General features: G+C 53.1%; 1 pseudogene; it reads left to right on the top strand.

Annotated features, from left to right (window-relative positions):
• Positions 1 to 12361, top strand: part of LOC131586379 (uncharacterized) — a 712054-nt pseudogene that overhangs the window by 637377 nt on the left and 62316 nt on the right.

The raw sequence follows: 12361 nt of genomic DNA, 5'->3' as shown, positions 1-12361 counted from the left end.
CTGCACAAGTTGCCTCTGGCAGGGCCTTTCAGCTGCTGCCCATCCCTCTGCCCTCTCCAGCCCAGGCTGCCCTGTGGTGTCCATGCCCTGCACCTCTGTCCCTGCAGGCTGTCGTCATCCCCCGACTGCCCCACCTCGCTGGCCCCTTCCTTTGCTGACAGCTCTGTGTCCTGCCTGCCTCTGCCTGGCCACACAAAGCCTTGGGCTGCTCCAGACTCATTCTGGGGGACGTGTCGCACCACAGCCCTGCCCTGGGACACAAATTCCTTCCTCCTGGTGTTCACTCTGAGCCTCCCCAGCTGCACTTGGCATCAATTCTTTCTTTCTCAGTCTCTTTTCCACTACGTCAAAAGGATCCACCATCTCTAATACCACTCTTTAAACACTCTCATGGCTCTCCTCCACTGTCCTCAGTCTCCACCCCACGGAGCACAGAGCTCCTTTGTCCCTATACAGTGATCATGTGCCTGAGGCCTCAAAACCCCACCTTGAGAGATCTCTGGGCACTCTCCAAGGGGTTTTCAAATGAAAACAGACTGCTTATAGTCTAAAAATCACAAGAGGACAAGGCCAACCTAACCCCTCTGTCCTGGCTGCTTTTGTCTTGGAGCAATTCTTAGATCTATGGAATTTGGGATGCCAAATTTTAAATGGTCCCTGGACAAGGAGGCTGGAGCTTTTCCATAGGAAGGAACAGAGCCGCACTGTTTCAGGGGCTGATGTGAGGTGACCACCAGAGGCCAAGGCCAGCCAGAGCTAGCAGGTTTTTTCTGGGAGATACCCTTGAATAAAAGAAATGTTAAAGGGAGAATACCAATTTTGGCAATGGGCAACAAAAAAGATGGATGGTATTCCATTATTAATCCTGTGGGACAAATTGCATTACGGTTCAATTCCACCTGTCCAGTCTTTTACACATAAACAAAGCCTGGGACCAGAATTGGAGTGGACAGCCACCCCAGTCTCCTCTCTTAGAAGGAATTTAAGAGTCTAGGCATCCTAGAGGGTTTTGAGGATTCCTGGTGGCTGTTGGGTGTCATTTCTCCACCTCATGACTCAGCAGGAGTTTCTCCAATAAAGAAATAAAGCTTTTGCCTGAAGCTCCCACTCTGCCCATGACAGGAAGCCCTGGGAGTGTCTGTGACATCCCGGCTCTTTGGCAGCCTGGGGACTCCTGGGATGTCACCATGGAGTCCCCTAGAGTGCCTGTGAAAGAGCGGTGCCTTTGCAGCCCAGGGTCCCCTGGGATGTCACCATGGAATTGCTGGGACTGCATCTGACCACACGGCACTTCAGCATCCCCAGAAAACTCTGTTGTCTCTGTGGGTCCCTGTTTTTGCCTCTGACATTTCGGCTTTTGAACAGCCTGGAGACTCTTCGAATGTCCCCATGGAGCTCCTCTGAGGGCCTGTAACATATCTGATCCTTAGGAGGCAACCATCACCAGCCCCCTGTTGCTATGGTCTGTTTCCATGGCAACCATCATAAGCCCCCTGTTGCTATGTTGTTTCCATGACAACCATCACAGCCCCTGTTGCTATGGTCAGTCCCTTGGCAGCTCCATGGAGACCCCATGCCAGGGGTGGTTGCCATGGACACCAGCTCAGGCCTGGAGCCAGAGCCCATTGCCATGGCAACCATTTGCAGTCCCATCCCCAGGCTCATGGGATCACAGAGCCACAGAATTGGCTGAGTTGGGAGGGACCCATGGGGATCCTCCAGTCCAACTGCTGGCCCTGCACAGGACACCCCAACAATCCCAGCCTGGGCCTGGCAGCGCTGGCCAAACGCTGCTGGAGCTCAGCCAGCCCTGGAGCTGGGAGCCTTCCCTGGGGAGCCTGTTCAGTGCACCAGCAGCCTCACGGGAAAAATCTTTTCCTCACATCCAGCCTAAACCTGCCCGCCTCAGCTCCAGCCGCTCCCTCCACTCCTGTCCCTGGGCACCAGAGGGAAGAGGTTCCCACAGCCCCCAGCCAGGGACCCGCTCCCAAGGCTGCTGCCCATGGCAACCAGGCCTGGCACCAGCTGGGATGCTCGGTTTCCATGGGCTGGGCTTCAGGAATGGCATTCCCTGATTTCCTGCTCCTGCTGAAACCGCGCTGCCGCTCTCTTCCCTCCCGCCTCCCATGGAAAGCAGAAAAAGCAAAGATCCCATGCTGGGATAAGAACAATTTATTGAGAAGAGCAACGTGATAAGAATCAAACAGGAACAGAAACAATTTGGATAACAGAAGGGATAACAAAATTGATTCACAGGGAAGACTAAAATGCCACCAACTGGCTCTTCCTGGCCACGTATTTCCTCCTGCCAAGAAACGACACTGTTCTCTTCTGGTGAGAGAGAGGGAGTCCTTTTCCTTCCCCTGGCAATGACCAGAGATGGGATTGAATATAATGACAGGGCCATGGACAGACCCTCATGTTCTTTGATCTCACATTATGTCATTACCATGGGCAGGAAAAGGTACAGGTGTCTTCCCAGCATGGATCCCAGGGAACATGGATCACCAGGTCTCTGCCAAACTTGAATTCTCCAAGGGGGGATGAAGCTGTAGCAGTGCACAAAGCTCTTCCTGCACTTGGAGCACTCGCAGGGCTTCCCTTACTGGTGCCTCTGTTGGTGTTTGGTCAAGTTAGACCTGTCTGAGAAGCTCTTCCCACACTGGGGACACTCGTAGGGCCTCTCTCCAGTGTGGACGCGTTTGTGGGTATTGAGGTGGGAGCTGCAGCTGAAGCTCTTCCCACATTCCCCACATTCGTAGGGCCTCTCCCCAGTGTGGATGCGCTGGTGGGTGATGAGGTGGGAGTTTTACTGTAATCCCTCCCCACAGTCGAGGCAGAGGAAGGGTCTCTCATCCGTGTGAATCCGCTGGTGCAGGAGGAGATTGGAGCTGCTGTGAAACCTCTTCCCACACTCAGGACACTCGTAGGGCCTCTCCCCAGTGTGGATGCGCTGGTGGATGATGAGGTGAGAGCTCCAGCTGAAGCCCTTCCCACATTCTCCACACTCGTAGGCCCATTCCCCAGTGTGGATCATCCGGTGGCGGATCAGGGTTTTCCTGTGGCTGAAGCTCTTCCCACACTCCAAACACTTGTAGGGCTTCTCCCCATCCTGAAGCTGCTCATGGACCACCAGCTCAGAGCCCTGGCTGGATCTCCGGCCACTTTCCCGGCACAGGGTGGGTCTTTCCTCCTCAGAGCACCCTGGGATGGGTTTGGAGCCCCTCCTCCTGCGGGATCTCTGGGGCTTTTCCTCCCCATTGGATTCCTGCACTGTGGAGCTGCTTAAAATGGCCTCTCCCACGAGATTCTGCTGTGGGGATTTGTGCTCCCTGGTCTCCATCCTCAGCTCCTTGTCTGGGGGAGGAAGGACAAGGAGAGGATGGGATTTGCCTCCGTGCCAGAGGGAAGGGGAAGGAGATCCCCCCAGTGCGTCCCCGGCAGGACGGCGTCGGCAGCGGGGTTGTCCTGCAGCCGGGGGCCAGGCTGGGCTGGGAGATGGAGCAGGAGAGAGGGGGAAAGGGGCACTGACTTCCTCCTCACCTGCCTGGGTGTCCTGGGGCATCTTCCTCTTCCTCACAGCCTCCTTCTCCATTCAGCCAAGGTCTGGGACTCAGAAATCCTGGTTTAGGAGAAAACACGGAATGTGCACATATAGTTTGAAGGTCTCTGTGTCCAAGTCCCTCTCTAGAAGTCACCAGTGCTTCTGGTGTGTCTTGGTTTGAAAGGAAAGATGTTTGCTAAGGAAGGCAGAAGTCTCCATTGAAATGGATAAAAATGTAAGCAACAACCCCCTCCGAATTATTATAATCTTGATATCAAAGTGGTCTCAGATAAAGATACAAGACTGGGAATAATAATTTTTTAATAAAGGAAGGAAAATGAAAATGCAGTGGTACAAAAGAAAAAAAACAACAAAAAAACAACTTGCTGACAGAGTCAGAATACAACCTAACACCCTGTTAGTCAGGGTTTTGGAAGTAGTCTGATTAAATGGTGGCTGCAGTTCTCCTGGAGTGACAGATGTGGTTCTGTTTAAGCAATGATCCCGTAGAAGATTGTAGCTTACCTCTGAAGTTCCGGTGCTGTAGATGGGTCTGGCCTCTCCTCTGGGAATCCAGTGGAGAAAGACTGCCTGTGGTGTTCTGATGCTCAGATTATATCCAGTCAGGAATGCTTGGCTCCTCCCCCTGGGTGGAGCATCTCACAATGGGATGATGTCATTTTATCAGTCCTGCAGTGAGACTCAATGGCCCATTAAGAGAAGATATCCCCCTGGAGGGAGGATGGGTGGTGGAAGAGATAAAGAACACTGCCCCACCTGGTTTTAACAGCTGGCCCATTAACAGAAGACATCCCCCAGGGATGGGTCATGAAATAGATAAAGAAAACTGCTCTACCAGGTTTTAACAGATGGTGATACAATACATACTTTTGGTTACATCTTGCATTGCAACCTAAGACATGGGGTTCATAAAACTTTTACACCACCAAAATTCAGCCCTAAAAAGGTCACGCAGGATTTCCCTATCTCTGTTCTCTCCCTTTTGGTGTTCAGGGTTTCCCCCCTGTCCCAGCTCCTGGGAGTCACTCTTGTACTGGGGGTCCCCCATCTACTCGGTCCCTGCCCTGCCCAGGCTGCTGGGAGTGCCAGGAATCCAAAAATTTTCCCCTGTTTCCATCTCCCCACTTAGGGATGCTGAAAGATATTGGGGTCCCAGGGTCCCTGCTCCCCTTATTCTCTTCTTGGGGTTGCAGGGGGTCCATTGAGAGCCCCCTGCCCCTCTCCAGGCAATTGAGGCTCCCGCGAATTGTGGCGCTCCCCCTCTCTGGGCTCCCAATTTTGGTGTCCTGGGGGACACAGGACTCTGCTCCTCCAGGCTGCCTCTGCCAGGAGCTGCCACTGGGAACCTCAAATGTCCCCCAAATGGCATTTTCCACTCAGCTTTGGAAGTTCTTCATTCTCCAATCATCACGCTCAAAAACCCAACCCAGGGACCCCCCCAGGATATCTGGGCCAAGATCCCCCTCCCTGGTCACCTGTGGGATGGAGGGTATTGATCCCACAGATAGGGGGCTGTAAATTCAGGCAGTGAATCCCAGCTCCACTGGGATATACTGGGCGTGAGATCATACTGGGATAACAAGGACCTGACTGGGATTACTGGGAGTGTTTGGGAATGGCTATGGACATGCTGAGGGCAACTGGGACATATTGGGAGTGTCTGTGACCATACTGGGGATGACTGGGAACACACTGGGAACAATGGGAACCATGCTGGGGACAACTGGGAACAACTGGGAGTGACTGGGTCTGCACTGGGGGCAACTGGGCATGACTGGGACTGTGCTGGGAGCAGCTGGGATAATCTGGAGAGGGACTGGGACTGTACTGGGGGCAACTGGGTGCAACTGGGATCACACTGAGAGGAACAGGGAGTGACTGGAACCACGCTGAGGTCAACTGGCATCCTACTGGGAGCAACTGGGAGCAGCTGGGCCATGTGTGGAAGGACTGGGACCATACTGGCAGCAACTGGGACTGCACTCAGAGTGACTGGGAGTGGCTGGGAGCAACTGGGATCAGGCTGGAAGCACCTGAGGAGTGAGTAGGAAGAACTGGGATAGACTGGGAGAGACTGATACCACAGTGCAGGTAAATGGGAGCAACTGGAAACACACGAGATAATCCTGGGAGCAGCTGTGCCCATGCTGGGGACATACAAGGATCCTAGTGGAATTAGCTGGGATCATACTGGGAGTGATTGGAAAGGGGCTGGCTGTGACTGGAACCATACTGCAGGTGACTGGGAGCAACTGGGCCCATCCTGGGAGTGACAGAGAGTCACTCTGGCCATGACTGGAATCATGCTGGGAGGATCTGGGAGTGACTGGAACCATACTGGGGGTGACTGGGTGCAACAGCTCATTCATGGGAATGACTGCAATTGCAGTGAGAGTGACTGGGATCATCTGGGAAGTATTTTTCTGTAGATCTTCTGTCTTTCTGGTCTCCTTTTATTCCCCTTCTTATCTTACGTACCTGGAACATTTTTGGATATCTTAATGTTTCCCAAAATCTTAAGGATTAACACTTTTAGGTTAAAGGAGCTAAGCTTGCAAAGTTAATGCTATGGTAAGAGTTTTATGTTCAATTGGATGTTGTATTAAACCCTTTGCCATAGTTCCTTGATTGTCTATATTTTGCCAGTTCAATTTTGTGTCATTTTGACCTCTTAGCTCAGTTGGTCAGAGCATGGTGCCAGCATCACCAAGGCTGTGGGTTCAATCCTTGTGGGGCCATTCACTTAAGAGTTGGACTTGATGGTCCTTGTGGGTCCCTTCCTACCAAGAATATTCTTTGCATCTGTCCATGTTGAGAAGATCTGGTGGGTGTTTCTCCTGTGCACCAAATTCAAGCACAGGAACCTTTGGTTACCACGAGCATTGAAGTGTTCTGGGGTGTTACAGCCCTGCAGGCTCACAGTGACCACTTGTTTCCATGAGGCCTAACAGTGTCCCACTGTCCCCTTGGTTCCATGGGCCCAAGAGTGCCACAATGATCCCCGTGGTTCCACAACTTACCACAGTGTCACACTGGCCTCTTGGTTCCATAAGGATCTGGAGTGTCACACAGGTTTATGGCATTTGTCCTTGCTGCCCCTCACATCCCACTGCCCCACAAAGAGCCCCAAGCCACCCGTGAGGGACAGGCCCTGCTGTGCCAGGCCTGGGCTCAGGGCTTGGCCTTTCTGCTTCCTCCAACCCAGCCAGGGCTGGCTCAGCATTGCAGTTCCCTGCTCAGAGCCTTTGGCTCTTGGCAATCCTGGCCTCCAGGATCTGCTCTCACCATTCCCTGGGGAGAATTGGCAGTCCCTGCCCTCAGTGGGGCTTATTGAAGCTCCAAGGGACTTGGACTTTTGCTTCTGACTCCTTGAGCAGCTTCTTCAGCCTGAAGGAGGGACAAAGGAGGATCAGGGAAAGAAAGAAACAACCACCAGGTCGAGCACCCCCTGAATTCACAGCCTCCCACCCATGGGATCATCACCCCCAATCCCACAAGTGACTGGACAGAAGGAGCTCAGCCCAGATATCCCGGGGGATCCCTGGGTTGGGTTTTCTGGGAGGGATGTCTGAAAAATGAAGAACTCCAAAGCTGAGTGGAAAATGCCCCTTGGGGGATACTGTGGGGTCCCAGCATCCCTTAGTGGGGAGATGGAAATGGGGGAAAATTTTTGGATTCCTGGCACTCCCAGCAGCCAGAAGAGGTCAGGGACTGAATAGACAGGGGACACCCAGTACAAGTCTGACCCCCAGCAGCTGGGACAGGGAGGAAGCCCTGAAGACCAAAGGAGAGAGACCAGAGATGGGGAAGTCCTGGGAGGCATTTTCAGGGCTAAGTCTTGGTGCTTGGGAGATTTTTATGGACTCCATGTCCTGAGTTGCAATGCAAAATGTACCCAAAATTATGTATTCTATCACTATCTGTTAAAACCTGGTGGTGCAGTTTTCTTTATCTCTTTCATCACGCATCCCTCACAACTGGGGGATGTCTTCTGTTAATGGGCCAGCTGTTAAAACCAGGTGGGGCAGTGTTCTTTATCTCTTCCACCACCCATCCTCCCTCCAGGGGGATATCTTCTCTTAATGGGCCATTGAGTCTCACTGCAGGACTGATAAAATGACATCATCCCATTGTGAGATGCTCCACCCAGGGGGAGGAGCCAAGCATTCCTGACTGGATATAATCTGAGCATCAGAACACCACAGGCAGTCTTTCTCCACTGGATTCCCAGAGGAGAGGCCAGACCCATCTACAGCACCGGAACTTCAGAGGTAAGCTACAATCTTCTATGGGATCATTGCTTCAAGAGAACCACATCTGTCACTCCAGGAGGACTGCAGCCACTATTTAATCAGACTGCTACCAACGCCCTGACCAACAGGGTGTCAGATTGTATTCTGACTCTCTCAGAGAGTTTTTTTTGTTGTTTTTTTTTTTGTTTTGTACTGCTGCATTTTCATTTTAATTTTTTAGTAAGAATTATTACTTCTATTCCTATATCTTTATATGAGAGCACTTAGATATCAAGATTATAATAATTCGGAGGGGGCAGGTTGCTTACATTTTAATATATTTCAGTGTAGGTTTCTGTCTTCCTTAGCAAACACCTTTCCTTTCAAACCAAGACACCCCAGATACCCTGGTGACTTCTAGAGAGGGACTTGAACAGAGAGACCTACAAACTCAATGTGCTCATTCCTTGTTTTCTCTCAAACCAGGATTTCCTAATCCCAAACCTTGGCTAGATGGAGGAAAATGCTGCAACAAAGAGGAAGATGCACCAGGACACCCAGGCAGGTGAGGAGGAAGTCAGTGCCCCTTTCCCCTCTCTCCTGCTCCATCTCCCAGCCCAGCATGGCCCCCGGCTGCAGGACAACCCCGCTGCCGACGCCGTCCTGTCGGGGACGCACTGGGGGGATCTCCTTCCCCTTCCCTCTGGCACGGAGGCAAATCCCATCCTCTCCTTGTCCTTCCTCCCCCAGACAAGGAGCTGAGAATGGAGACCAGGGAGGACAAATCCCCACAGCAGAACCTCGTGGAAGAGGCCATTTTGAGCAGCTCCACAATGCAGGAATCCAACAGGGAAAAAAATCCCTGGAGATCCCGCAGGAGGAGGGGCTCCAAACCCATCCCAGGGTGCTCTGAGGAGGAAAGACCCACCCTGTGCTGGGAAGGCGGCTGGAGATCCAGCCAGGGCTCTGAGCTGGTGGTCCATGAGCAGCTTCAGGATGGGGAGAAGCCCTACAAGTGCTTGGAGTGTGGGAAGAGCTTCAGCCAGAGCAACAGCCTGATCTGCCACCAGATGATCCACACTGGGGAATGGGCCTACGAGTGTGGGGAATGTGGGAAGGGCTTCAGCTTCAACTCCCAGCTCATCATCCACTAGCGCATCCACACTGGGGAGAGGCCCTACAAGTGTCCCGAGTGTGGGAAGAGGTTTCAGACCAGCTCCAATCTCCTCCTGCACCAGCGGATTCACACGGATGAGAGGCCCTTCCACTGCCCTGACTGCAGAAAGGGCTTCGAGCAAAACTCCCACCTCGTCTCTCACCTGCGCATCTACACTGGGGAGAGGCCCTACGAGTGTCCCGAGTGTGGGAAGAGCTTCATCCGCAGCTCTCACTTGACCAGACACAAAAGGAGGCACCGGTAAGGGAAGCCCTGTAAATGACCCAAGTTCAGGAAGAGCTCTGTCCATGGCTCCAGCTCCAGAGGATCCATGTTGGGAAGGGACATGGTAACCTGGTGATCAATGTTCCTTGTGATCCATTCTGGGAAAACCCCTGTATTTTTTCCTGCCTGTGGCAATGACATGATTTGAGATCAAAGAACATAAGGGTATGGCCATGGCCCTGTCATTATATTCAATCCCATCTCAGGTCTTTGCCAGGGGCAGGAAAAGGACTCCCTCTCTCTCACCAGAGGAGAAGGGTGTCCTTTCCAGGAAGGAGAAAATACACGGCCAGGAAGAGCCATTTGGTGGTGTTTTAGTTTTCCCTGTAAATAATTTGTCTTATCCCTTCTCTTATCCAAATTGCTTCTGTTCCTGTTCATTCCTTATCTCGTTGCTGTTCTCAATAAATTGTTCTTATCCCAGAATGGGATCTTTGCCTGTTGTGCTTTCCATGCGTGGTGAGAGGGAAGAGAGCAGCATTGGGGTTTGAGCGAGAGCAGGAAATTGGGGAATGCCATTCCTGAAGCCCAGCCCATGGAAACCGAGCATCCCAGCTGGTGCCAGGCCTGGTTGCCATGGGCAGCAGCCTTGGGAGCGGGTCCCTGGCTGGGGGCTGTGGGAACCTCTTCCCTCTGGTGCCCAGGGACAGGAGTGGAGGGAGCGGCTGGAGCTGAGCTGGGCAGGTTTAGGCTGGATGTGAGGAAAACGTTTTTCCTGCGAGGCTGCTGGGGCACTGAACAGGCTCCCCAGGGAAGGCTCCCAGCTCCAGGGCTGGCTGAGCTCCAGCAGCGTTTGGCCAGCGCTGCCAGGCCCAGGCTGGGATTGTTGGGGTGTCCTGTGCAGGGCCAGCAGTTGGACTGGAGCATCCCCATGGGTCCCTCCCAACGCAGCCAATTCTGTGGCTCTGTGATCCCAGGAGCCTGGGGATGGGACTGCAAATGGTTGCCATGGCAATGGGCTCTGGCTCCAGGCCTTAGCTGGTGTCCATGGCAACCACCCCTGGCATGGGGTCTCCATGGAGCTGCCAAAGGACTGACCGTAGCAACAGGGGCTGTGATGGTTGTCATGGAAACAGACCATAGCAACAGGGGGCTGGTGATGGTTGCCTACCAAGGATCAGATTTGTTACAGGCCCTCAGAGGGGCTCCATGGGGACATTCCAAGAGTCTCCAGGCTGTTCAAGAGCTGGAATGTCACAGACAGAGACAGGGGCTCCACAGAGACCTCCCAGGGGTTTCTGGGGATGCTGAAGAGCCGTGTGGTCAGATACAGTCCCAGCAATTCCATGGTGACATCCCAGGTGCCCATGGGCTGCAAAGCCACCGCTCTGTCACAGGCACTCCCGGGGGCTCCACGGTGACATCCCAGGGGTCCCCAGGCTGCCAAAGAGCCGGGATGTCACAGACACTCCCAGGGCTTCCTGTCATGGGCAGAGTGGGAGCTTCAGGCTAAAGCTTTATTTCTTTATTGGAGAAACTCCTGCTGAGTCATGAGGTGGAGAAATGACACCCAACAGCCACCAGGGATCATCAAACACCCCCAGGATGCCTCGACTTTTAAATTCCTTCTGTGGCAGGAGACTGGGAGCAGGAGAATCCAGTCCCAGACTCAAATGTTGTCAAATGCTTATGTGTAAAACATTGGACAGGTGGAATTGAACCATAATGCAGTTTGTCCCACAGAATTAACAATGGAATATCAGATGTATTTAGACAAATACAACTGTGACTGATTCTGAAGATGATTAGACAGATTTATTTACACCACAGAGTAAATAAAGAAAAAGAGTTATTTACTCAACAGTAAAGGAGCTATAACAATTATTAGACTATAGTGCTCTAGGAAGCAATTTTGAAGTAAACAGGGCCTTGCTGGAGTTGTTTGAGCCCATTCCAGGCACAGCCTCCTGCTCCAGCAGGAACTGCCTTTCCTGTGCCATGGCCAGGGCAGATCCCGCTGCAGGAAAAGCCCCAGGCCAGCCCCAACCCAGGAAAGGGCTCGGGCACAAGTGCAGAGTGCCGTGCTGGGAGCTGTGCCAGGGACAGCCTGAGGCACCAAAGGCACCTTGGCAGCAGCAGCTGCTTCCAGGCCATGGCCAGAAGGCTCCCTTGGCACCCCGGCCTGGTGGCCAGCACTGCTGAGCTGCTGCTTCAGGGTTCATTTCTGGCTGGGCTCTGAAAAGCCACTGCTGCTCCAGGAGCCTGACTGGGAAGCAATTGGCCCCAGCACCCTGGGGACAAGATAATAATGAAACAACTCTTCATGGCAGCAGAGACAAGGCAGGGGCAGAGGAAAGGGGAGAGCCAGGCCCAGGGGACATGGCTGCAATGGTGATGGCTGTGAGGTCACTGCCACTGCAGCAGCCTGGCTGGCCCTCAGCAGATATTCTGGCCAGGAGCGCTGTGAGAGCACCCAGCACATCAGAGAACGCACACAACAGGAATTCCATCCTTGGGGAGGGGAAGGGGCTTTCACTGTGTCAGGTTGCACAGAGCTCCTGCTCTTGGAGCAGTCCTGGGATGGGGCATCCATTTCTCTGGAAAAGCAGTTGCAGTTTTGTGCCACTCTGATTGTAAAATATTTCCTTCTTCTAACAAATCTAAATCCATTCTTGTTCTGCTTAATGATATTGATCCCTGTCAATGCAACACTTGGTAGAAAATAATTTTGACCAGTGTTTCCATTTTTACAGACCATGGAGAAGACTAAAAAATCTCCCAGGATGGGGTTTGGAGGCCCCATCACATAAGCAGCAGGTAGAGGCTGAGGGCTCTGGGCTGTGCAGCTGCAAGGCCCTGCCAGAGGAAACTTGTGCAGCCCTTTGGCCATGGCTGCTGGCCCTGGGCCTGAGGCCAGCAGGGGACAAGTGACCCTGGCAGCCCTGGGGCCTCATTGCCTCCTTGTCCCTGCTCAGCAGCCTGGCAGGGGCCGCCCCATGGTGCTGCCCTTGGCATTGCACATCCCCACATGCCAGTGCCCCGGGAAGAGCCCTGAGCAATGAGGGAGGGACAGCATCTGCCTTGCCAGGGGCTGGGGCTCAGCCCTTGGCCCTTGGCATTCCTGAAACACATCCAGCTTTGCTCAGCACCACAGACATCTTTTCCTTGCTTGTCCCCAGCTGG

Source organism: Poecile atricapillus, chromosome 19, assembly GCF_030490865.1.
Source record: "Poecile atricapillus isolate bPoeAtr1 chromosome 19, bPoeAtr1.hap1, whole genome shotgun sequence".
In the NCBI taxonomy this organism is placed as follows: domain Eukaryota; kingdom Metazoa; phylum Chordata; class Aves; order Passeriformes; family Paridae; genus Poecile; species Poecile atricapillus.
The sequence above is the reverse complement of the archived record's forward strand: the minus strand, read 5'-3'. Positions and strand labels throughout refer to the sequence as shown.